The sequence below is a fragment of the Lutjanus erythropterus genome, chromosome 21 (genome assembly GCF_056507025.1).
Source record: "Lutjanus erythropterus isolate fLutEry1 chromosome 21, fLutEry1.hap2, whole genome shotgun sequence".
NCBI lineage: Eukaryota > Metazoa > Chordata > Actinopteri > Lutjaniformes > Lutjanidae > Lutjanus > Lutjanus erythropterus.
In genome coordinates this window covers 21,469,585-21,496,866 of record NC_139337.1, presented here as the reverse complement: position 1 = coordinate 21,496,866, position 27,282 = coordinate 21,469,585, and the positions used below count along the sequence as shown (strand labels likewise).

At 39.0% G+C, this 27,282-nt stretch overlaps 1 protein-coding gene across 3 annotated transcripts in view; it reads left to right on the top strand.

Annotated features, from left to right (window-relative positions):
* The window catches only part of dlgap1b (discs, large (Drosophila) homolog-associated protein 1b), a 130,518-nt gene that overhangs the window by 32,059 nt on the left and 71,177 nt on the right, over nucleotides 1-27,282 (top strand). For all 3 annotated transcript variants that reach the window (XM_084746882.1, XM_084746881.1, XM_084746883.1), the window contains exon 2: nucleotides 14,232-14,317. The gene's annotated coding sequence lies outside the window, so the exon portion shown is untranslated. The remainder of the gene's footprint in view (nucleotides 1-14,231; nucleotides 14,318-27,282) is intronic.

Genomic DNA, 27,282 nt, shown 5'->3' with positions numbered 1-27,282 from the left:
TATCAAAAAAATTGCACCTTTTGTGTTTTGGATATTACACTCAGTCACTTCGATAAGTAATGTCCATAATAGTTTGATTTATTGTGCAGCCCTATTCAAGAAGAATGAATTGGAGTTGTCTTAGCTAGTGCTTAGATAGTGCATAAAGATATTGTTAAAGTCAGCTCTTACAGCCTGTGTGTTTTATAATGCTGATGTTTTTATGATAACAGCATGAACACTAATGCTTATGTTAGTTTTCATAGTATTGTTATATTGTTCTTATAGCAGACGAAGTATGTTTGAGTTTTAAAGGTTAATTCTGTGAAAGACAGACTTCACAACCATGAGAGCCAATAAGAGTGTAGTACCGGGGCTTTTTCTCCTTTATTAGACTGTACTCAGCCAGCCAGTTGACAGGAAAAGCTGTCTCAGAGAAATGTGATTACATGCTACTGAGTTCTTGAGCCAAACAAATTGTAGGTATACCGAAGAGGCTTTAGTTCAGGTAATTCTCCACCTTCCCGTCTCATGACACTCGAAAACGAAGGCGCTCTCCATTGCATGTTGTGTATTCCCTGGGCTTATTATTATCCTCTCTCATTTGGCTTGTGTTCTTTCAATTTTGTTAAAGATTATAGACAGTCTGGCTCTCTAAAAATCTGGACTACATCTCTCCCGTGAATTTCACCCAATCCTCATTTTGTCTCCAAGATGTTCTCTTTTTTTTCTCCTTTTACCTAATCTGTTTGTTCTTTTGTTGGTCCTCTCAGCTGTACGATGCATCTGTCTCTCAGCTGTAACTCATCCAGGCGCTGGTCTAGATGCTCATTCAGTCCCACTTTACTTTCTGTGGATGACATGAGGGTTGTTCTCTCTCCCTCTGTCCGTGCCCCTCTTCACTCCATGTGAGGGTTTAACGGTGTGTGTTATGATGGGTTCTGCTTGCTGCCCTGCACTGTAGATAGAGCTTAGCACACTTGCTGGCTCAGTAATGGGATATCTGCCTCCTTCAGATTGGTAAATTTGCTGCATGAGTCCTGTCTATCTTGTTTCTTCCTCGTGTATTGTATTCCATACATACAGATTTCTGTTAATTTATTCAAAACACCTTAAAAAACCTTGAGTTACATAACCTTAAAACCAGTTCTAGTCAAGAAAATATCAATGAATTATGCTTCCCAAGAGGATGTTGTCGTTACGCAAGCGGTTTTATAAATTCAAAGGATTTAGTGTTTTCCAAATAACCACTCTGTCTCAATTTAAGTTTGGAGTTTAAAGGAAAAAATACAGCATAGAACACTTTGACACAGTTACATAAACAGCTTCTGGCAATGAGGCACATTTTGTTGTTTGATGGTGTGTTGCTGTTATTCCTGTGGATAACCCAGTCTGGCAAAGGCATCCCACAATTAATTTTCACTCTGCTCTTTGTGGTCTGGCAAGGCACACATTGTGTTAAGTAGGCCGTACAATAGGTGACTGACAGTTCTCACTTTCGCTTGGACAGCAACATGAATCTATCCAACATGTGATTGACACATGTAACACCAACAGGACTGTCATTGGTCTTTGTCTCTGATTTTTAAACTTGGGAAACATGAAAATTTATCCACCCTACTTGATACCGCGGTTGTCAACTTGTTACACTCCATTTCCATCTACAGTCTTGCCTCCCTTGCCTACGCTAACCGATATATCTGCATGAATTTAACATCAGTTTGAAAAAACTTGAGAACAGTGTTAGTCCCGCCAATGGCACTGATTGGCTAGTAGTTATAGTATAGTAGTAGTATCACCAATGAAAATCTGGATGAGTCTGTCAGAAATCATGTTCACAGATGGGATAATGCATTTGGTGTTATTCACGTCACGTTCGCCTTCCTTTCTCACTCTGACATAGCCCACATTTCCCCTGAAGTTATAGCAACTTAAGAGGGTAAAGGTGATATGAAGCCATTGACAGTTGACCAAATGAAATGCATTGTTATCTTGGATAAAATTCAGGATTTTTGTGGGTTTGAAGATTGTTAGAGCTATTAGGAATATCACAAGGCAACAAAATTTTCATATATGTGATCATGTGATTTTTTAACAATACGAAAAGTAGAATATCCACAGCTTTATCCATAAAACCTTTCAGTGAAAAGCATGAAAATAGATGAGGGTTACTGCTTTTATGGAGCACAAAATCTAACTTATGAATGATAAATGTCAAGCTTTGGTTCCTTTCATTAAGAGTGAAGATTACATTTGTCATGTCCACTCTGGATGTTAAAAGCCAATATTGTATCCTGACAGTCCTCTCCGGGGATCAATAAAGGATTATCTGATCTTATCTCATACAGTCAGAGAAAATGTACATTTTCTGCTTACAACCAACTATTGTTGCACCGTGATATCCAACCTTTCATCTCACAGTGCAAGCCGCTACCTTTAACCACCCAAAATTGTTAAAGGGAAAGAGTTCACATTTTGGCAAATTGTTCTTATATTTTGGAAAATTGTTCTATCATACACTTGTCATCTCTTTCTCACCCCTTCCTTTTCAACTGTCTGACTCTCGCTCCAGGCAAAACATCCATCCTGAGCTTTGTGCTTGTGTCTGCATCAGGAATAGAAAGTTCACCTGTTTTTTTTGGTGGTGCTGAGGGGGGTGCAGGAGAACTTTAAGGGACATAGCAGGTCAACAGTACGCCACATAGAAGTACTATACATCATTTGAAAGCTGTGATGCTGAAGACTAATTCATACAACCCAGCACTCTGTGTCAAATTTTCCTAGTCATAAGTCTGTAATAAACATTGTGCTCTGGTTTGGCTGGTTTTGAAAGTTTAGGGTGTGCAAGGGCTCTATCATGTCTCATAAGTTGTTGCAGCAGGTTTTGGGATGATAACATTTATTGCACACAATTTAAACATTTTTGACCTCTTGAGAATTGATAAAATGTTAAAAAAAATCCAAACACCAAGAAGCCAAATACCATAGAAAAAGTCATCCTGTGATGTAGTATTAACACTTTGACATTTGGAGATTTCTGTAAACGTTTTTGAGTTTGGATGGTGAATACTTCTGTTCTGGGGACTGCTCGGAGACCTCTTTTTGTCAATACCTATAAACATCATGCATCAACTGAATGGCCCAGGTCTCCAGTTTGTGGTTGTGAAATTTCATGAGGCTGTGATTATCCCAGAGGTCACAAAAGTTTATTTTAGACAGTGGGGTCCAGTTTCGAAAAATGGTCTCACTATAATGAAATGGCTGTTGTGGGCACTAACATCATCACATGTGGATACACTTGGTCTCATCGAATCCACATGAGTCTCAGCTTTCCAGTCAAGCCCAATTTATCCAGTACAGTTTAGGGAACTCAGGGTGCAGAAATATTCAGATAGAATAGGCAAAAAATCACACATTTCTACTTCATGCAAAAAAATGTGTGGTTATTGTCCCAGACTTTAAGGAATTAGCATACGAGGCAGTGGTAGACAAGCAACTTCTATGTTCTGTGAGGTAAAATGACTGATTTCACCAATGCAGTTTTGGTTGTTTTGGAGAGAATTATTCTAGAGTGATTCTTAGCTTATATAACAGTGCTTTCCTGTTTGGTGGTTTCTGCTGTAGCTAATACACTGACTATGGGTACCTCATACAGCCCTGCTTCAAATAATACGAACTATTCCTTTCATATGCAGTATCAATTATTATTACACTGAAAATGACAAATGATAAATAGGGAGGTTATCATAGAGATATAATAGAAAATATGACAAAGAGAGGCTAATCAGGGTAAAGAAAAAGTATCATCAACACCACCATCAACAACTCATCAGCAGTCTTCTCTGTTGCCTCTTCGAGCCGGATCCCATTTATCATCTCTTCAAAGTACTGTCGAGCATTGAGCTATTGGGCTGATACATTGAAACGCTTTACGTCTGACCCACGATCAATGTAGTCTTGAATGCCAAGAGCCGTGTCTGTTAAAAGAAAAAAAATCTCTCATAACTGCATTCTCTCGTTCGTCTGGCTTCTGTCCAGGACTTTCAATCAATCCTTTCACAGCGAGAACCCAGAAAGAAATTGAATTAGGTCCTGGGCGTTGAACCACGGTTTCTTAATTGCCACAGGATTAGTTCACATTGATTTGGCTTGATTGGAGTCCCTAGCTTGTGTGTCCACTTAATCACTGTGCATACCCTTTTCTCAAACCACTATTTACATGCACCCTTACCCTCCCCACCTCCATGTCAGTCATTTACAGCCCATGGCAATCTTGTGAATTTGCATGAAATCACCGGCCTGGGCTGTTGCTGCTTTAATATCACTGATTCTGCTGCTGCAGCATACACACTACACTGTGTTAATCAGATTTCTTGGTGTTATTATTACAGCAGTGTCTTGGTACAGTATACCAAAAGGCTGATGCTCTGCCAGGTCTAGAAAATTGCCCTCTGGTTACAGAAAATGTTCTGATAGATCGCTGCTGTTATTCTGACTGAGCAGTGGAGAGCGAAGCAGTGAGAAAAGGAGCCAGGGAAAGATAGAGAGAGATTGTCTCTAAGGGAAATAAAGTGAGGACAGGAAAGAACACAGATTATGCATGAGAGAGAACAAAAGAGTAGAAGAGAGCAAAAAAAAGATGCACAAAGATCACAAATAAAGGTTGTGGGAGCAATATGCTTGGGAAGGGAGCAGTGGAGAGAAGATGAGGGAGAGAGATATGAATGGAGAGTGGAGATGGACGGGAGCTGTGACAAGACTGTCTATTAACAGCACATTCTCTGCTTCCGCCTCTCAAAGCTCAGACCTTGACGGCAAGCGTCCCCATAGAATTTGATTTATTAGACTATATTGTATTTTCTGTGGAATTGATATGTGGAAACGTGCAGCGTTTTATTGCTTTGATGTTCAGGTTAGTATTGACTTGAAACTGTCACATTCTGATTAAACCTTAGCCCGTCGCCTCTCAGAATATGTGGGTAGGTGTTGATATGTAAGTGTTTGTAAGAGTGTACATTCATTCAGGATGTGTCGCCCAGTCACTGACATGATTAGATTTGATTATAGGCTCTCTGACAGCCTACATACTGTATGGGCATTTCTAGGAGGTAATCTCTCATTACCAGACCTGTCTCTCACAGGAGAAAGGTCTAACTGAACACAATGTCATTTTAGATAAAGAAAACAATCTAGTTTTTTTAATTTCTTAATCCAATCACAGCTGTCAAGGGAACACTGAAAGAGAACAAAGCTGACAGGAGCTCATGGGGTGAAATCTTGCTAAAGAAGATATTGTGTGGAACTAATTGCCTACTGTATTTACAATTCAACATTTGATTGAACTGAAATTAAAATGATTTTTTAAAGAAATCAGTATATTAGATTTCAACAGCAGGAACTGTGCTGTGCTGGGGTGGGAAAAAGGGTGCCATAAGTATGATCCTCTCCAGAGTTTCGTCTGTCCTGCCAGATTTATAACTACAGTTTTTGGTTTTGCTGCTTAAATGTCCTAAAACATTTGCTGCAGTGGCATTACACATGGAAACAAAACTGAATGGAGCCTATCTACTCATTACAGTGAATCGTTAAAGAAAGCACTCATGCATAAATACAACAAACAATAAAGAAATCTCTTGGAAAGTTAAAAGGTAATATAGCCTATGGGGACAGTTAGAGGTGCAGGTGGGAAATAGAGCGTGTGTTTCCCCTCTGTGTGTTGGCTCTCTACATGTGTGTGTTGTGTATTGTTTTGGTCAAATATTTTACAACCAAAAAAAATGCATTTTTAGTTATTTTCTGATTGCTCCACAGCGGTTATGTCTAAAGCACAAATAAAAATCTTCACACCGCTGCAATACGCTTGATTTTTTTTGTTAATGCAGCTGACAGGAACCCTCATCCTGCCACTGTGTCCTCTCAGTCTGCTCTGCCTGTGTGTGTATGTGTGTGTGTTTCTCTCTGCGGCTCTCACAAACAGAGAGCAGAGGAGCAAGATGGAGAATTCGATGTAACTGTTGGTTGCTGTGTGCATGCAGTATTGGCTGGGGGCTATAATCCACTGCCCAAAGGCTAAAGTACAAAAACATCCTGAGCAAAGCAAAATATGAGAAAATAAGAAAATACAGGCAGGGGGCAGGATCTCAGCTGAGACACCACTACACACTTTTAGTGGGTCATAAGTGAAGATTTAGAGGGATTATTTTTATGAGTTGAGTAAAATCCTGCATAGTATGCCTTTAAGTTTAATTTATTTTTCTGCTCTCCGAGGGGCCTGAACTTTTAGTTCTGATTGACAGTTTTGGTACTGTCATTTCATTGGTCTAATATGTGTGTAGGCAGGTAGAACAAATGGTAATTCATAATATACTACAACTCCAGTGTTCACACACAGTTAACCAGCTGGGACATAATTACTTTTTGCTGTTAGTTCCATCTGTGATTTGAGACCCAGGAATGGTGCTCTGTTACTCCACCTGGACTCTAGCTAACCCCCCTCCTTTCTGTGATTCAGGACAAACACAGCACTGAGTGTACAGGACAGGCAGATGACTCAGCAGTTGTTATATTTAAATGAATAAAAAATAATGTTGTATGGGAATCAGTGCAAACGTTAGCAAGCCTGGGTAACTAGTTATGACTTTCCGAGTGGAAGCTAGTTAACCTAATTTGCTAACTTCCACAGTCTGAGTGAATTACAAACTTAATGGGACAATGGATCCATCTCAGTATTTAATGTTGAAAAGATATAGAGGTCTTAATGAACTAATTGCACATACAATGCTATGTGGACTTTTTGAAAAATGGAAAAAATATGTGTGAATGTTAGATGTTACAAGTCAATGTCATGCTCCAGTCAATGCCCTGCAGAATGGAAAACTATGCACAATAGCTGCAACATCATGTTTTCACACAAAGTGTGGAGAATTCAATTTTCAGTCCAAGTTTAAGATTTCCATCATTATCATGCTGTTTGTTAGCTAGGTCAACTGTTTGTCAGGGTTAGTTAACACTGAAAATGGCAACAGATACCCAGAGGGTGAGTGAAAGGAAACAGAATGCAATAGTCAGGCAGAAGGAGGGCTTATCTAAGCCGTCAACATCTATTGAGTCAGACTGAAAGATAAGAAACTGTATAGAGATAGATTCTTCGTATGATTCTATAGATATCATATTGGTATTCTGTTCACATTGAGACACAGTGGCATTCACACAGTCAGACATAATGCACCATATGTCTCCTTTACTCTTCCACTACATTCACACCACAGGCCTTCACGCTCTGTGCCAAATTTGCTGCTCATATCTGATTGTTTTGGCTGCTGTTCATATGTATTCTGGGATATAACCCATATCCTGTTCTAATATAAACTGACAACGATGTCAAAAAGACAAGTGTGCGTAGAAAGACAATGACAGAAGGTATCACATCTCTTTGTACCTTCGGCATGCTTCTCCTGCGCTCTGCAAAGGTTAGCCCACTTGTTAACACTGAGATGAGACCAATATAGGTTCCATGGATTCTATCAGCATCAGCAAAAGCCCTATATATGTTGCTTTGTTTGTGTTGTTGTGCTCACTGTTTTCCAGAGTAGAGGTCACATCAAGTGTATTTACTGTACAGAATACAGCCGAAATAGGAGGCTTTACAGTCTGTATAACAGACAACACTGTCCATCCATAGTTTTTAGGCTTAAGATGAGGGAAGTAATTTTTCAGTCTGTATAAATGCACACAGATGCCTTTTTTTCATTAACATTTTAATTATTCCACACTAGAGCTGCAGCAAATAGTTGATTGAAAGAAAATTTGTGGCTAACTATTTTGATAATCAATTATTAATTAATAATAATTTTTCATTCATTTTCAGTTATCATTTTCAATCGTTTTTGAAGCAAAGGTGTCCAACATTTTCTGATTTCAGCTTTTTAAATGTAGGAATTCACTGCTTTTCTTTGTCATTTATGATGGTGAATGGAGAGTCTTGGGTTTTGGACTGTTGACAAAAAGAAGCGATTTTGAAGACGTCACTTTAAAATTGTAATGAGAATTTGTCACAGTTTTTTTCACGTGTTATAGTTTAAACAGTGAATATAGTCATTAGTTGCAGCCATTTTCCACACTGTCAAATGCATTTTCATGCAGACTTTTGAAATCAAGAAAGAAGTTTCCCCTGAATTCTTGATCGTACAGTGCTGGCAGCTCTCCCTCTTAAACTAACTCAAACCTACATTTGTTTACCTTTACAGATGCACATATATGTATGCACACAAACACCTGCTTTTTAATAAATGCCTACCTGTCATCAGTGTGTGGTTCTCACATTACAGCACTGTGAATTCATTAAGTGTGCCCTTTGGAAGTTAACCAGCCAGGTGGGGTGCCGTCAGCCCCCCATGCCTCTGAATCACGCCCTGCATTACAATTGCAAATACTGTACACATCTCAATGCCCTTGTAAAAACCCGCAAAACACACACACAACCACACATTCACAGGCATACAAGTCTTTGTACATCATAGCTCACGTTCTAGTTTTTTTGAGTGCTGCAAAAAGTTTTACCAACCTCTGTCTGACTGGACAGTTGTGTTAAAACTGTAAATGACAAACCCCAATTCCAGAAAAGTAAGGACGATGTGCAAAACGTAAATTGAAACAGAATGCAATGATTTGCAGAAACTTTTCAACTATATTCAATCAAATACTTTTTAAGACAAGACATTTAATGTTGAAACAGATGAATTTTGTTTTTTTAAAATATATGCTTATTCTGAATTTGATGCTGCAGCCCATTCCAAAAAAGCTGGGACAGAGGCCTGTTCAACACTCTGTTACATCACCAAGTGCTCAACAGTCCAAGGTCTCTGTTGTCGTATTTTCTGCTTCACAATGCACCACAAATTTTCAATAACAGACAAATCTGGGCTGCAGACAGGTCAGTCTAGTAGTACCCAAACCCTTTTGCTACAGACCCAAGCTGTTGTAACAGGTGCAGAATGTGTCTTGGTATTGTCTTGCTGAAATAAGCAGGACCATCTCTGGAAAAGATGTAGTATGGATGGAATCGTATGTGCCTTTTAGCATTAATGAAGCCTTCACAGACGTGACAGACAGCCATGCCATAGGTACTAACACAACCCCATACCATCATAGACTAACAAAACAAGACATTTAAAGACATCACTGTGAAAAAGTTTACAAAACATTTTATAGATGTTGCTGCACTAGATTAAACATGACAAAAACCTTAATAACAGCTAATACATAAAACAATTTGTACAGGGGCAAATAAAAATGGACTTTGGGCAAGTGGCAACGCCCATACTGTCAAACCCGAGGCTGAAGTCCTGGATGATGTCACAGTTGGTTCACCCTTGGTTAAAACGTATTTTTCTGTCTAATACTCAGTCCCGGAGATAAATTTCTGTACACACGATCTCCTTGAAATGCTCTCTGAGTAGCTCTCTGCCACTTTCATCCTTGTTAGCAGGAAAAAGCATAAGTCTGAGATTGCAGCCTCAGATGTGTATCATGGTTAGTTTAATCACCCTCGATTTATTCAAAATCTGGAATTATTTTAATCACACAGAGATTTGGGAGTATTTTGAATCGGATTAGTGTGTGTTTTTCTGCGGATAGATGAGATTCTACAAGTTCATGTCTGACTCTGTCTGTGCATTCCTTCATCTATTATGTATCACACTGGTCCGGCTCTCAGGTTTTCCAGGGATGCTACTGTATGTGTATAGCTGACTGGATTCACAGTGATGGGATTAGGCCTAATAGAACGTTGGGTCAGAGCCGGCCACAGTTTGGATTAATAGTTTACCTGAGCAATGTCAGTCCAAAGTGACCTGAGACAGTCTTACTGAGTCATCACTAGTTTATGTGTTAGAGGGGAGAGGGAGGGGTTAGAGGCTGCTGTGGACTGGCAGAGCCAAATCTAAATCCTCCTCTTTTCCGTCAATAATTCTCTGCTTTTTCACAGCCCCTCTAATCCTCTTTCTGACGTGACTCACCTCTATTTATCACCAGAGTGTCCGCATGCCTCAAACAATCAAGCAAAAGTGTGCTAACAGTCCGTTTGTGTGTCTGTGTACGTGTGTGCATGCGCATGAGTGACTTTCAATCTGTCCTGATCTTGATCTTCAACTTGATAAAGGTCTTGCTTGGCCTGTGCGTGTGTGTGTGTGTCTTAGTACTGTCTGCTGGCAGATAAGGAATCACATGGCAACTTCAAGGGTTGGGAGGTTTAATTTAAACATTTATTCTGATATAATTACAAAATTGCTTGTTAAAAAATGTAGTCAGTAACCTAATCAGAGTATCACAATATTGAAGTAACATAACTTGATTACTTCCCATTACTTTTTGCTTACCTTCATACCAAATATGGTAAAATTGTCGCCAGCATCACCACCTAGAGTCCAAAATATTTTTCAGCGGCAGTAGTACCGATAGGTTAGCTCATTAACTGGATTTCTATCTAGCTAACATTAGCGGTTGGTCTTTCCTGGAAATGTTTCTTTAAATTAGATGATGAGTTCTTGGATGTTGACTGCATTTTCATAGCTGAAGGCAAAACTCTCACTGTAATATGATGTTGTTCCCATTTTCTGATTTAAAGACAAAATGATATTTAAATTTCTAAACAGTGAAGCGTTTTAAACTGCAAGCCATGATAATGAATTGGAAGATGCAAGATTAGCTGGTTTCACTTGAGACCAGATTGATGTTGTTAGACTGTTGTGAGACAAATGTGTGTGTGCACTGTGCATGGTAGTACATCGTTCTCCATTTTAAAATGTATTTTAACATTGTAATCCTGCTAATAATTCACATTTTTCTAAAGTGCCTGTAATCGGATTACCTCTTTTTTTCTGTATCTGTAATGTATTACAGTCAACTTTTTTGTATCCTGTTACTCCCCCAAGCCTGGCAACTTCTGAGTTTATGTTATGAGCTCCACAAATTCCTTTTTTTGTCCAACATAAGCATCAATATCAGATCCACAGCCGACTGGTGTGAAGTCATGCTGCTGTGAAAATGTAATAAAGCACAGAGATAATCACTGCTTAAGTTTGAATAATGGCTCTGTATAATGGATCTGTGCTACACCAGTGTGGAGATTATGCATGATGCTGGCCAGGCAGGCAGCCCGCTGGTGCTGCTGCTGACTCAGTGCAAGCATAACTGGGGCTTGGGGGGTTAATGCAGCAGGGCCACGGGCTGATCCACAGCCCATCCTCATCTGCCAAAACTTCAAAGGATGCCCTGACAGAGTCTAAATCGCCATCTCCTCCGCTCCCGGCTCTGCAGAACACTTCCCCTCCCCCTCAGTGCACAGGTCAAACTCGCCCTCATCTTTTATGTATCGCTTACCCCATTGATTGCGCTCTTACAGATTCATGAATACAGAGGGACCTATTTCCGTATCACACTCCAGCATATGGAGGCTGTTTTTTTTTCTCTTTTTACAAGAGGGGAAATTTTTCTCTCATTTGTACAGCTACCGTTATATTTCCTTTCATTCTTTCCTCTGTGTTTCTGTTTCTGTTCCCGTGATGTTTTTCATCCCTGTCTTAAATCTCTCACTGCCATCACTCTCCCAACTTCCACTTACTTAGCATAGAAGGTCACAGTCATTTCCTCTTTAGACAGACCTCTTTTTTTTCCCTTTTTTCGGTATTTATTGTTCACTCATGAATTATTCAGATTGCAGCTAGTGAATCCAGTGAATTTGAGAGCTGCAGTTGACTTACAGGAAGCTTACTGGAAGAGGACACTTCAAACAACTTCTTCAAGTCAAATCCGGACACATGTAGCTGCACTAGTCTGCTTAGATTGAATTAAATAAAAGGCTATTCTATCACTGACTCTGATTGGATCGACTAAAGAAATTAAATTAAAGATTAAATTAAAGATATAATAAAGATTTAATCTCATTCTTTTTGTGGGCCTGCTGTGGATTTCCAAGCAGACACAGCTTGGAAATGGCCATTGGGTCTGTTTTTGTTGCTCACTGCCACTGACAGTAAGCAACTCTGAACACTGTATTAGTATGCCAGTGTCGTGTCTCATGTATTCATTTATGCTCATCCTTTGGTTGTTTACTCATTCATGAATACATATTTTGATCCACGAACATGCCAGCCTTACCCGCACCATCTCTGTCTCTGTACCTGTGTTTAAGTGATGTGTGTGTTATGCACCCCAGCAGAGTGTGAAATTGAAATTCTCTCCTTGCAGATGTGACATGATTGACACAGAGGAGAGGACACATGAGATGTAAAATCACATCTTATTCTGAAGTTGTTGTCATTTTCCACTTATAACCATGAAGCTGCTCATTTAAAGACAGTCATGCCACTCCTGATAATATTTTAATTGCTGTACTGTCATATTTATATACCAGTGAAGGCTGTTCTGTGGCACAAAATGCTCATTTGCTTTGTAATTTTTTTTCAGATTGTGACTGACCTTGAGCTCTTGAGGTTCTATCTGCAATCTGAGTGGTTTTAAGAGCTGAGTTTTGAGCTTCAAAGCACACTTCCTGTATAACAAAACTGAATGCAGTGAAGGTCTCCATTATTCTTCAAAATAAGAGCAACCTTGTGCAGATAGAGCTTTCTAATTCTGAGAACATTATACCAGATTTCTGAGTTAAGATTAGATTGATCTCTGTAAACAGATATCTGCATAGGCAGAATCTGAAGGCAAGGGACAAGACCTTGATATAGGCGTTCTGGTTTCTGTTTGTATTCCAAGTGGTATTGATCAGTTAGGTTAGAGGAGGCTTTGGCTGCATGCAGGAAAACTCACTGGCCGAAATGCAATCTCGGTAGCCATTGGCTATCTGACAATGATTTGGCTTTTTATTTGCTTAATGAAACAGTATGACTGGCAGTGAAACTTGATGAAACAATATGGCTGGAATTGATATGAAATGCTCCCACTACAAGTGAACCTCCTCAAATATTAACTTGCCAGTTGTGTTACTTTGGCCAGAAACCATCCTGAGCCAAAGAGGGCCTGTGGACATTAAGAAAAATGCTAATTTTAGCCCCCTTTAACTAGCTATGATAAAGCCCATGATGACAATTGAGTGGTTATATGGATAGTTTGGTGTTTTATTACAATTCTGCACAACTTTGCATGAACTTCACACTACAAGACTTTGGTTTTATTTGTATCCCTGCATCCTTGTCATTTGAAAAGGACCTGAAGCCCCCCTGGAGCATCAGTGCCCTCCCTCTGACCTGTTTGTGTGTATGTGTGTGTGTGTGTGTATGTGTCTGTGCAGCCTGTCCCAACCAAATCCCACCTGGCGAGCGTCGGACAGACCACCATCTGTTCCATGCCCCCACATTGAACTACCTGCCACCTCCTCTTCATCACCTTCCTGGGGTATCAGGAAACGAATGCTCTCTAGAAAACTAATTTGCAAAGTGTTTTCAGCATGCAAAATCTCAAAAGCACAGTAATGAATCTGGTTTGATAGGTTATTACAAGGGATAATTATATAAGATGTGTCCCAGAGCTGGATGTTTCTTACATAAGCCTTTTTCCTGCAAGAAAAAATCCTCAACAACATGACAGGCCACTGCCGTGTGTTTTAAGAAATGGGAGCAGAGTGTTGGTGATCTGCTTTATTGTAAAGCAGAGTGAGTCATTGCCCTGAGACAAAGGCTGGTTTCACCCTTCCTCAGAACACCTCAAGAACACGCTAGGTTTAAAGACGCTCAAATAGGCTTAAAATGAATTTCCTCCCCTTATCTCCTCTTTTTTCTTGCTGGCAATGAATTCTGCACATCCCCTCCCTCATATTCGTGCTGATTCCCTGAGATGTTTCTTCCCAAAAGACAGGGTTTAGGATCAAAACCAACATGTTAGTGCTGTGAATTTTACAGCTAAACAAAACTGGGCTTAGCTGATTATGCACACAGCCATTTTAATGTCTTTTAATCCATCCCTCTCTGGTCAATGAAGATCAAAGTTTTCCATTTTCTTTTGGGGTCTACTTAAAAAGCAGGGATTTTTCTTTCCTCCCAAAGACATATTGTGCTGTCCACCACAATACCCCAGCATTTCAGCAGTAATTGCGGCACTGAAGTGAGTCTGGAAAAAACGCAGGGTGCAACAGCACAGCGTGAGCACATGGCACATGGACCAGCACATTAGCCACCAGGGCACCACAGGAGTGTTTTGATACATTGTGATAGGTAACCATGGTCTCTTTCTTTATTCCATTCAAGGTGGAGAAATGTGCACGCACGGAGGACGAGGAGCCTGGAATTAAGCACAGGACAGAAAAGATGCTGAAGATGAGACAATAAAGAAGGTGAGTTACACTTCTCTGCATGTTTACTCTCCCCTGGATCATTATACTTCCTTTAGTGGTGCCATAAGTAGCTTTGATCCAAGTTCTGTTGATGCACAGGTCAGTGGGTGGTCATAAAGTGGGTCTCAATGAGGTAAAGCAGTTCATAAAGAAAAACCTTGACATATACTGTATATCAGCTATGTTAAGACTCTGAATGCTGTCAGTTTTCACACCTGCACACTCACAATTCACCTCTGACCTTAGAAATGCAGCTCTCTGTGCACCAGCTATAACCTTTTAGTGCACATCTGTAAACATATCAAGACTGACAGCTGGCTATTGATGACATCAGAAATGTGACACAAAGAGGCACAATCACTGAGCAGAGAATAACAGAGGGGCAAATGGCAAAAAAAGCAGGATGGTGGAAAGATGCAGAGATGAGATGAACAGACCAAAAAAAGGTTTCTCAGAGGCTGTTTTTATGAAATATTTTTTTTTCCTGTTTGTGTAATAATAACTGGTGACAGAGCAGATGGCGGTGGTGAGATAAACAGTTTAAAAAGTGTGTAAAAGTGCTTAATAGCGAGTAAAAGTGCTGAACATGTTTACTGTGCCAGGCGTAAGTCAAAGCACTCTAGCAATGTTGTGCAGACGGCAAACAGGAGGGAGGGCAAAGGATTTGAAGTTATTTTTGTCCGAGGGCACAAATATAAACATTACTATCATGATAATCTGACATCAGAATCACCATTTTACTACTTTCACTTGTTGATAGATGGTGTGTAATACACTCTGTACATTTTTGCAGTGGTGGAAGAAATCCTGAGATCTTTTACATAGAAATACTGTGTTAAAAGTAAAAGTTTGGCATTCAAAATTTACTTAAGTTTAAGTAAAAAAGTATTAGCATTAAAATATCCTTTAAGCAAAAGTAAAAGAACTGATTATGCAGAATTTCCCATTTTAAAATGATTTCCATTTTGTTATTGGATGCTAATTATTGCTGCACTATGGCTTGATTCCACCAGGCACAGTTGCATTGCATTAAGGCTGCGCCATGTCTGCACCATGTCTGCCAGAGCTGATCGCAGTCATTCTACACAGTACTTGTGATTCTACCAGCAGCAGAATAGTGTGTCCCAGAAGCAGCTCTCTGCTCTGTCCCAACATTGCAACTTCCTGGCGGGATTGAATAGTATATGTTGGAGACCATTAAAAATGCTTACCATCACTTTTTAACACAAAGTAACACCCTTGGTTTACTAACTTATTGTGAGTTATGATGCCAAATACAGAGTGGCTGTTCTTGCAGGAAATAATTCAGAAAAATAAAACAGTTTGTTCCTAATAATAACAGCAGCTGCAGCTGAGTTAGGATGGAAATAGTGCTTTGTCATGGAGTGGTTAAATATATAATCACGCATGGGATCCCATCTCAGGCTCAGCTCTTGTAGACGAGCCAACCCTGAACCCTAAGGCCTGGGGCCACTGCCAAAAAGCTGGATTTACAGCGAGCACATGCAGCTTACCATTTGAAAACCTATCACTGCACTGACTCATGTCATCATCGAAGGCTATTTGAAAAGAAGTAATGTGGTTTACAAACACACTCTAAGCTGGTGTGTTCTGTGTCCTAGGGAAGCTGGAGGAGGGAGGAAAGGATTCGGCAGGCAGCGGGATAAACAGGTTGATAGCAGAGGCTGGATCACAGAATTCCAACTGTGCAGCCACACTCTTCAATTTAACAATTTTTTTTCAAATACCGGAATCTTGATGTTATCCTGTGGAAACAACATTTTGGGTTTCCCAACATCAAGCGGTTTTCTGTGGAGTGTGTTTATGGAGATTAGTTAGAGAATGAGTGTGTAATTAGGGACGATCGAGATGAGGTAAATCTTGGCCAGTGGGAGAAGAGCCATGGCGCTGATACTGGCAATCACAGCGGAACAGAACGGACACCCAGGGTCGGGTAAGGAAAAGATAGAAGAGGAATGATCAAAGACTGGAGGAGGGTTGGACTGTAGGTCAGGTAGAGAGGGAAGATAGGAGGGTGTGCTTTGGGATGTAGGAGAGGAGAGAAAGGACACTAAACTGATTGGACATTACATACACTACTGACAGTGTGGAAACGTGAAATCACTCAAATGTGCTTGTCACCTATACTCACAGATTAGCTTCGTCCAGGCAGTTCATTGTTAATCTACTGCAGTCAGCGTGCAAGTAACACATTTGTTTAGCTAGGGAGCTTTGAGGCAAGGTGTTGTGATTCATTTCTTCCACTGCAAGACACCAGAGAGGAGGTTTATCCAGAGTACACATTGGCATAAATAGGTTACAGTAGATCAGAGGTTCTCAATTTTTTCTCAGACGAGGACCTCTTACAAGATATACACAACCTCACATATGTTCCTTGAAATTACGTGATGTAGCTTATTTTTTTTTACATTTCTACTATGTTAAAGAACAACATGAGAAATTCATTAGAAAGATATATACATTTTAAATAATATACAATAAAAAATATAGTAAATATATATAAAATGCAACTAATAGAAAATATAAATAGGATTGATTAAAAACAAAAAAGAACAATAATAGGACTAACACTGAATATGATAGAGAGAGCCAGGTTTCATGCTTAATAGGTGATGTGTAGGTGATGCATGTTTGAATGGTAGGAGGAAGATTTGTATATATATTTATATAAAAAAAAAGGAACAAAATCCCAAAGCTCTCAAAATACACACTCTGGAGTCAGAATTTAATGACTAACTGCCTTACTGCCTGCCAGACTCCATTTTCTTAATTTAACTGTAAGAAACATCTGCCCCTTCTAAAAGATTATCAATGATTTCTTACAGCTCGTTAACAATCAACTTTGGAACGAACATAACCTGCGTAGTGGTGTCAACTTTGCTGCAGCTGCCAAGTTTATCACCTGTGATCTGTCACTGCCTGACTGAACAGCCTCATAGAAGTGATATTTTACAAGTCTTCAAATCCGTTAAAGCAAGCAATTTGGTCTTTTCAAAGTCAATAGTCCAGCAGAAGGCTGGTACCGTGCGTCAGATACAGTCAGCCTAATAGCTGATCACATAATTAAAAAGCAAAGCTATAAACGAGTTCTCACTCACTTGATGTTACTTTTTGGATGCATTCGTAGGAAGATTTTGACCATCTTTCTTCACTGTGGTGAGAGATGTTCATTTCACCACAGGCTGCTGTCAAAGTTAAATCTATCACCTGCGGCTGCTTCTGCCAGTCAGCTGTTTAACCCAGAAGTGTTTTGGATAAAGTATGATTCCAGTGTTGTTGCATGCTTTGGACTTTCACTTGGAATTTTATCTGAGACTGTAAATGTGGCAGCAAACAACAGCGTCGCAGTTTATCCCTCATACACGGGGTGTCAGGATGATGGACATGTTGTTGTATTGAAATGCTGTTGAGGAACAATCAAAACAAACTGGGTGAACATTAAGCCTAATTTGAAGACTAATAAATAACCAGAGTAGTAGGTTGATGTGCAACATCACATTACTTTTTGTTGAACCTCATACTGCAGCACAGCTCTGCTGGTTTTGTTATTAAATTAAAGCCCCTCGGCTGTGCAGATTATGTACCTGTTGCTGCTGTATGTATATATTCTAACAGACCTGCCCTGTGATACACTGCTTCTTTTACTTTGTTTATATACTTCTGTTTTTTTGCCAAATAAATGTAGTTGAGATACCTAATCAAGCCCTAGACTAACTCTGAGAATGAATCTAATGTACTAATTTTCCTACATTACTGGGCAGACTACTCCTCACAAAAGGGCTATACCTCATTTTTATTTCTATTGGGAGCCAATAACCACATCTGTTTTTTTTTAATTAGGTCGAATCATATTTTGAGCGCATATCCTTTACTATTTTGTAATACCGTGATATAACACCACCAAAAACAAAAGAAATACTGTGATATAAATTTTAGGTCTTATCAGTCTCCCGTATTATGAAGTCGAACATTAATCAAACTAAGAAGCCAGTTGTAAAGTAAAGAAATGAATATTTTTTTCAGTATCATGGTCATTTAAATGAATGAATCTGAAAAGTTTTCACTGACCTACTGGCTGAGTGCCATGGACCTCTTTGGGTCCCCGGACCCCTATAGGAGAAACCACTGCATATTTCGATTAGTTGTTCAGACCTAGTTTGATATGATCATAAATCACTGAGCATGTAAAAGCACTTTTGAGAAGCTGCTTCATACATAATTTTAAGGCTAATAACTGTAAATGTGTCATTTTATTGATAGCCATCACAAACATTTATTAATCCATTGAAGCTTTCAGCAACTCTATAAATGGTTCAGTGTTAAAAATGTTTTTATGATTAAGGTATTAATGAGGCCCTAATATATTTTAATATAGAGCACTGGGAAACACTCAGCTAGAACTTCCTTATCTTTGAGCCTCTCCAGTTCATTAATTCATAATAACACATTTGCAAGGTAAATTTAAATTGTCTTTTTTTTCTACCTTTCAAAGACTAATTTAAGATTATATCTCTCTGTTGCAGAAATGAGACTCCTTGACCGCAGTTCACTTATTGAGCTGTGATAACATCTAATAATCAAAAAGTTATTTAATGTAATGTCTGTCATCTCAGTATACCAGTTAAGTTGGGGGCTGTTATCTGTGTGTACCTGAGCAAATTATGAAATGGGAAGCTAATTTAACTTGCTCAATGAGCGGCACATTTCACAGTTCATTTGGCCGTTTGTGAAACACTCAACAGCAAATCACCTTTACACCCTCGGTGCTTTCTTTCTTATTCACACACTTAACACTGCAGGGGCGGCTGAGGAAAGACATTTATTTTTTGTTCTTTTTAGCACAGTGAGTAGGGCTGGGTTAAACAAGTTATTAATCAATTCGGAATGATTTTGCTTTGCATCCCTTGCAAGTCCCAAAATCGATCTTTTATATATGTCTTTTCTCCCACTATTGTTTCGTACAGCCTGCAGATTAAACCCCTTTAGTCTCTCTTGACCAGCCTTTGGTGTGAGATCTTGTAGTGTGAGATTTTGCTAATTTTAGTGTGTTGGTCAGGTCATGTTTGATAAAAAGTATGTGATTTATGTAACTGCTTTGGGGTCAGTTCTTAATGTAAACATTAGTATTTTTAATAATGCACCTAGTTAGAGGATTCCTTGCACAATTTACAGCACTACTTTTCTGAAAATCTCTTTCATATCCAAGCAAAATTGGTATTGTAATTGAAGTATCCCTGACACAATCGGTATCGAATTGAATTGAACTGTGAATCAAATAAAATCTGAACCACGTGAATCAAATTGATTTGGGAAATCTTAATCAATACCCTGCCCCAACAGTGATCATATTAACATGAATGAGTTACTGCTTTAATGAAAAAGGCCAATATTCAACGTGGCATTTGACACAAACTCACTTAGTTTCTTCCCTGTCAGGCGAAGCTTTCAAAATTAGCAAATCTACTGGTGTTTCAAATAAAAATATGACTAACATTGACTTTTAATTGACCTCTTTACTCTAATCAAGAAAACCTGCCTATAATATCCCCATCAATAACAGCCTATAAGTGTTTAAAGTGTTTAATTTTCTCTCTCCACGCACACTCAGTGTTTGACCTTTAAAACAAAAGAACAGAACATTATTAACATTGTTGAAACAAATAGTGGAATCGTTCTGAAAAATCAACAATTTGTGAAGCACTCTCTTGTTTCCAGCTGGAGCAGGGAGGTTTTTATTTACTGAAAAACTGATGTAATTGACCTTGGATGCACAAATAACATCTTATATCTTAAACTGAGATTTATTTTCCTTTTAGAAAATTGGCTCATACAATTCTGGCCAGCTGGAGTGAGTCGTGTACAAAGAGAGTTAATTAGAGGCAGACATGAAAAACATCTGAAAAACAACTCTATAGCCCCTCTTACAGTGGATAAAAATCCCACTGACACCCACCAACATCTGGTGTTTGACTTTAGTGCAAAATGGTGCAATTGGCAATCATTCCTAGGTCAAAGGACTCTGCCATAGTCACAGGTCTTTATCGGCTTCATCTCTGATTGGCAGTGATGGAAAGATGACACCCAGGTGGACATGCTAATTTTTGCCCCTTTTCGGCAGTGCCAATGAAGGATTGTCACCCCTCTGTAACTTTTGCACCTCTTTTGCTCCTTTTTCATACACAGGTGCTGCTTGGCTTGACCCAGTTTGACTCAGTGCAGCAGCAGAGTTTGCACCTGCCTGAATGTCTGTATTTAACTGATACCTGCTTGTCTTTAGTCGAACATCTGTAAAACAGTGAATAAACATTTTTATAAACATTTATAGCTACTACAAGCAATGTTTCCATCAATAAAACTGCAAAATATAAGGCACTCACTATAACTTTGCCTGTGAAAATCTCAATACAGGCTTTATTTGTGTGATTTTGCAGAGAATCCGGCCTAATGGCAGGCATTAAGAATTATATAGAATTAGCAAATATTCTTGTGGATAGTCGTGTTTACTCGTGTAGGCCATTTAGACACATCAATTAAATTGAGACTGTTTCATAACCAGTTAAAAACTCCTCGTAGTAGCTTTAATCAAATGCATATATGTGCTAATTTCGGTGTAAAAATGGTAATCTGCTGCACTAGATTTGTGGTGCATTACTGAATTTCTCATTCTCTCTTCTTCATGTCTCTCTCTTTATTCTCTCTTCTTCTATGTTAATTAGATGTTTTTCATTATAGATGTTGCTAAACCTCTGCCCCTGAATGACATAACATGTTGACTGCACCTACCTGCTCTGGGAGCAGACAGCATCCTCTGAATTCCTGCTGAAGGAAAACTGTCTCAGTATTCTGAGTTTAGCCACAAGGCCCCAGTCTTCAGTCTTTGATAGACGTCGGCTGATCCTGGGCTGACAGGAGACACAATTGAGTCCATTTTGATGACATAAGCCTTGCTGATTTCATTTAGTTGGGAATTTTAATGTCCTCTCCGTGTGTCAGCTGGTAGCTAGCCGCTAACCATTGGCGCACAGCACTCACCTAGTCTGACACCTGCTCTCTGTGCAGGCAGCATGTTTGGTTGAGGCTCAACTCTCCACAGTGTGCAGGGAAAACTGGAATTATGCCTCCTAGCCTCCGTGTCAGTGTGTGTGTGCATGAGTGTATGCATCTGTATTTGTGATTGCTTTCCTTGTGTATGTGTGTGTCGCATCGGTTATGCATACACTCACGCACACCAGCACTCATGCGAGAAGACAGCGGGTTAGACCCCCTCTTCTCTACCCACCCCCCACCCCTCTTGCTCAGTTGGATCTCACTCCCAGATCTGTCAGGCGTCCGTTGACGTGTCCTCGATGTGACATGCCACCCACGGTGAAGGAGAGGCACAAATCATCCAGCTTTTTCTTGTCGTTTTACCCGAGCACCTCCCACAACTAGGCAGCCTGTGACCTCTGCCCGCACAAGTTAAGCAGATCGTCTCGCATTAGTCTTAGAGATGGAGTCGAGGTAATCTCATCAAAAGGCTTCAGTTGGTCATCAGTCCATCATGTAAAATGTTTCCCCAAAAGAAACAGACTGCGAAATCTTTTTTTTTTTTTCTTTTAATGCACTTTAGTTGGCTTTTTTTTTTTTTAGCAAGCTTAATTATTTCCTGGGCTGGAGGGAGTTATTTCATCACATTGTTATATGCAAATCACAAATTATTGTTTGGTATTAGGCTTCGTCGGCACTTTGTTAATGCAATGCTTAATCTTTATTTTGCACATATTGTCTAATAAAACTTTAATAAATGATAGTCAGTAGGTATTAGTAGGGGGTATTCAGACTGCATGAGCTAAAAGCATATTAACACATTAGCTGTGTGCACTTAAGGTCAGCTCTGTTTCATGACATGTAATTAACTGTAGAATCAGTTGCTTGAAATCACCTGACACTCTTGGCGCCTCTGGCAGCTGTGTGATGCTAATGCTGCCTGACACTGGCAAGTGACTGTACTGTGCAGTGAGCATACTGTACAATCAAAAGGCATGTGCACAGCAGTGAATGTGGATGCTTATGGATTTTTTTTTTTTTTGCTTTATTTTGTTTTATATCATATATTTATTGGGATTTGTTTTAAAAATCTATGAAGCAAAACATAAAATAGTAACACTAATGTATAACCACCCTCCCCCTTAAGACAGCAACTAACAGAGGGGCATTTTACATCCTTCCAACTAAGAGAGGTCAAACCTCTTGCTTGTAGGCCTGGGAGATAAAGGTGAATATTTTATCATGATAGTGAAGTTTCATATCAGTCAATATCGATAATTATCATGTGGCCTGTGACTGATGACATGTTGTGTACTCTGAAGGGTGGAAGCAGCTGAAGTGATAAAATAAGTTTGTTGTATTACAGGTCTCGGTCTTGGTCCTGTAGTTTACACACAAAGCTGCTCTGATAGTTGTTGATCCATCCATCCGTCCGTTTTCTTCCACTTATCACTGGTTGGGTCGTGGTGGCAGCAGGCCAAGCATGATGTCCCTTTTCCCAGCAACTCTTTACAGTTCCTCCGCGTCAGATGCCTCCTTTCAACATGAGGGAGCAGCGGTCCTGTTCCGAGCTCCCTACAGATGTCTGATCCCCTTACCTTCTGATAGTTGTCTGAATTTAATAAAAAAAATAAAAACCAACAACAAAAAACTGCCACACTGGTTATCTGACCTGTCATTTTTTTTTTTTTTATCTGTGCTCAGTTTGTCGCTGTTTGTTGTCTTGTGTTCAGAAGTCCATGCTGTTTCTCACATGTTGACAGGTCAATCAAAACACACGCCTGCAAAATGATTGGCAGTGGTTACTTGTAGTTCGCTCCAGTATCAGGGGATATGGCAAACTGTTTATAAGACAGGTACACATTTGTTTTGTGCTTTCATGGTGGTTTGCATTCAATGCATTCAAGTAAATCTAGCAAAGATTTTATCAGTATTTTCCCATTGGTATTGATGACGTGTCTATGGCTGATTTATTGCTATTGTTTTATCACCCAGGTCTACTTGCATGTGATAGACATAAATAGGTCTTTTTTTCTTTTTTCTGTTTATCCTTTGGGTACACAAATTTTAACGCTGATTCATGGTCATTTGAGAAATGCATTTTATAATTTCCATTCTCCAGAACTTTTGTATCTCTGAACAGCTCCATAAGCAGTAAACTAAAGTGCCTGTCTCTGAAATTGCATTTGACACAGAAATCAGGAATTTTTGGATTCACATAAAACAAAAAAAACATTACGAATCCTCTGCAAGTCATTTGCAATAAGGCATCGTCTTTTCTGTGATTAAGCAGAGGATTAAAAACACAATCATCAGGTGGAACACAGTGAGATAGCTGAATACTGAATAAGTTTAATTGTCCATGTCTTTATTTGTGCTGCTCACAAGCAAAATGCATGGAAATAGCTGCAATAATGAAGAAGCAGCAGCACTCTTGTTATTATCACCTACAAGTGTATGAATACAGGAGAAATGCCAGAGGGAAGAAACAGTTGCGAGCCTGTACGCTTATATCAGCAGCATTAGCAAGTTTTTTACATGTGGGTCATGGCCATGGCTGATAGATGATGGTGCATGTAAAACATGCACAGAAATGCACACTCACACAGCTTTGACTCTACAGGGTTCGATTTACTTATCACCGTCACAGCACTATACCACTTCCATGTAGTCCAGGATTAGGTGCCCCAAATTTCACACCTCTTAGGAGAGAATATAAACATGAAAGTTATTATGCCGTGTGAGTACAGATGGAAATGTGCACATCCAAACATATGTGGATGCTTTTTACCTGATGTTCTATTAGTTAGTACTATACTGTTCTGTTCAGCCTCCTCATAAATTTAAGGGGTTGTTGTTTTTAAATGTTTGGTTACTTGTGTTGCTGCTGTGTGGTATAATTGGTGCATCTTGCTGTATTTTTTTTTTTTCAACATGTGAAAGGTAGCAGCACACCACACTATGTTTCCTTTCTGTTTGATGCAGAAATGTGTGACTATATGGGGCTGCATGCTTGGTTCTCGGGTCTCATAGGCTTCCACAGTCATCTGACACGGGCCAGCTAAATATGTCAGGGCTCTTTATTGGCACAAACATGCAAAAGCACTGAAAATATTTGAAAATCGGCCACCCATACTGTGTGTTTATGTAATTTTATTACTGATATTTTTTAACAGGATCGATGTTCAATGAGTAGCATGTTGGTATTGATTCTGCAGAATTGATCTGCTCATCCCTACTGAAGGAACGAACAACATTCTTCCAAAAGATATTCCCTCCTTTGTTGTTTTTATAAATGTAGTGGATTGTGCTGCTGTATATTTTAAAATAACTAGTTTGTTGACGTGACACAGCATATGATTTACCTAATTTCATACTCATCAAATGATGCAGTGACCCCTTGTGCCCTGTAGATTGGAGCATTGTCATTCTGAAGGCTTCCATCAGCATAGAAATTTTCTATCATAGGATTAAGGTAATTACAACAGAGCCACCAGACCCCATCGTTCATTGCTTCTTTACTCATTAGTCAGATTTTTTTCTGTCTTCTTTTATAAATACTTACTAAATACATACTGTATTTTTTGTCAACAGTTCAATGTCAGAGGAATACTGTACCTGTAACTTTTAAAATGTTTTTTTGCATTAATCAGAGTTACAAAGTCTATATCTATTGCTATATTTTTGTATTACTGATCAAAGTTTCCATTTCTATCTCTAAAAGATAGATGATAAAACTGAGGTTTGGTCATTTTTCACGATTTCCCTGCATGCCCTGTGGACACATGAAGATATAACGCACAAGAAATGGCCACCTCTGTCGCTGTCCACACATACGATCCCAGAGTGGTTGGTACATATGAGTTCTCATTAGCTGGGCTGAAACACATTGTCTTCCACCAGAAAATCCATTTGTTTCCATGGTGATGCTGTCCTCCCCTGTCCAATTTCCTCACCTGCTTTTTATGGATGGCTTTATTGAACTTTTTTTTCCCCAAAACTATTTATTGGCTTTTTTTAAATTATTTTAAATAAACAGAAGAAAATAAAAAAAACTCGCTTTCATCCTCAATAATAGTGAATAGAGAGAAACTTAACAAGTATAGTGTTACATGTAAGAAAACTTAAAGAGGAAAAAGTAGATATGAAAAATAAAATCAGAGGTGTGCAGTCCAGTCATCATCCTATTTTCACCCGCTGTTCACAACCATGTTAGTCTTGCTGTGATACAAATTACAAGCTACCTTGGAGTCTCGGCGAACCAATCCTTGTCTGCTCCAAGGCGTCTGCACAGGTTGTTTACAGTAGATCTTTTAAAAATCCTCAACTTTACCTCTCACTATGTAAGTCACTTTGTCTGATGCCAAACTGGAAGACATCTCCTTAATCCACCGATTAGAATTAGATCTTTGAATATAATTATAGGTTTGGCTTGGAAATTAGCTTAGAAATTAATTAGTTTGCATTTCTTGTGCATGAGTATATATGCAATAAACATATTTATTAAACATATTTTAGCTTATTTTTATCTTTAAAAGAAGACAGAGAAAATTTTTCACACTCTGCAATATTAGGCTTTTTATTTGGAAACTCTCAGTGATCTTTTACTCATAGCAGTATTGTCCTCTAAAACACTTGTTTGGCTCCTGGGAAATAAACTAACATCCACACATCAGTTATCCCTGATGTGCGTATCGTCCTTGTCGTTTTTTTTTAACCAGTTTGTTTTATCTATAATTGAAAACAGGAAAATTAACGTTGTGAAAAATATGGCCTTAAACTCAGAGAAAATAAATCCTTTGTTGCTAGATTAATGTTGTGGTCTGCAACAAGGGATCACTACAGTTGTATTACAGGCATTAGGGCTGTCACATTTAATCATTCTTGATTAAAAAATCAAGATTGAACAAGGCTGAAATTTATCTATCACAAAATACAGTGTTCTTTAAAGTATCAAGGAAGGTGTTATCTCTTGTAAACTAACATTAGTGTAAAGCAGGTTCATTTTACAAAGTTAGCAAACAGCCACAATTTTTCAATCTATAGCGTTGAATTTAAAACACTTCCCCACACAGGGATGTTGGAACTATCTTCTCCTCCCTGGACTGGTACACTGACTCAGTTCACATAAGTTCATTTTTAATAAAAAAGTGATTGTCCACAAAAAAAACTGATCATATCACCCATAGGGTTATCATGTCTAGAAAGTAATCCACAAGGGATTTCTGCCGCTGAACTTTGAATATAGGTTACTCAGTAACTCAGAGTGCAGCAGTAGTTTAAATTGACTAACATGATGAGGGACAGAACGTTAACGTTATATTTTGTCATTTTGAAGACATGACAGTAGCTTATGAGCTGTGTTTACCTTACATTAGCCTTCAGAGTTTAGCCATTGCAAACGTTGTGAGACATAGCTGGCAACACAGGAGAGCAGCTGTCTCAGACAAAACTAATGGTAACATGTATTTCAGGATAATAAGGAGAACACTGCGATGTTAATGTAGCGTTAACATGAAGTGAAACTCACACCCTCTGGATTTCTGTCTCTGAGTGTCTTCACTAAGTTAGTTAGTTGGAAGTGTTTCCTCCTTTCGTCTGAAAAGTTTGACGACACTCTTTTCATACTGGTTATTGTGAATTCATTATTAATCCCTGATGATTCGCCTCAAACACACAGTCACCTACTTCCATTTTTCTTTTTGACAAGTCGAGCCAGAGCTATGGCTGCAGCTGCACATGTGGCAGACTGCAGCATTTGTAGGCATATGTGCTGTGTCTGTTAGGTCTGGAAGATTTGCATCTCTCGTACCTTTGGTACCGTTTGCACTGTAAAAAAAATTAAAGTTTTTGCATCGACATGGTACCGTTGTATCAGTTCTTGTCACATCCTGAATCGTCCACTTTATATATATCTG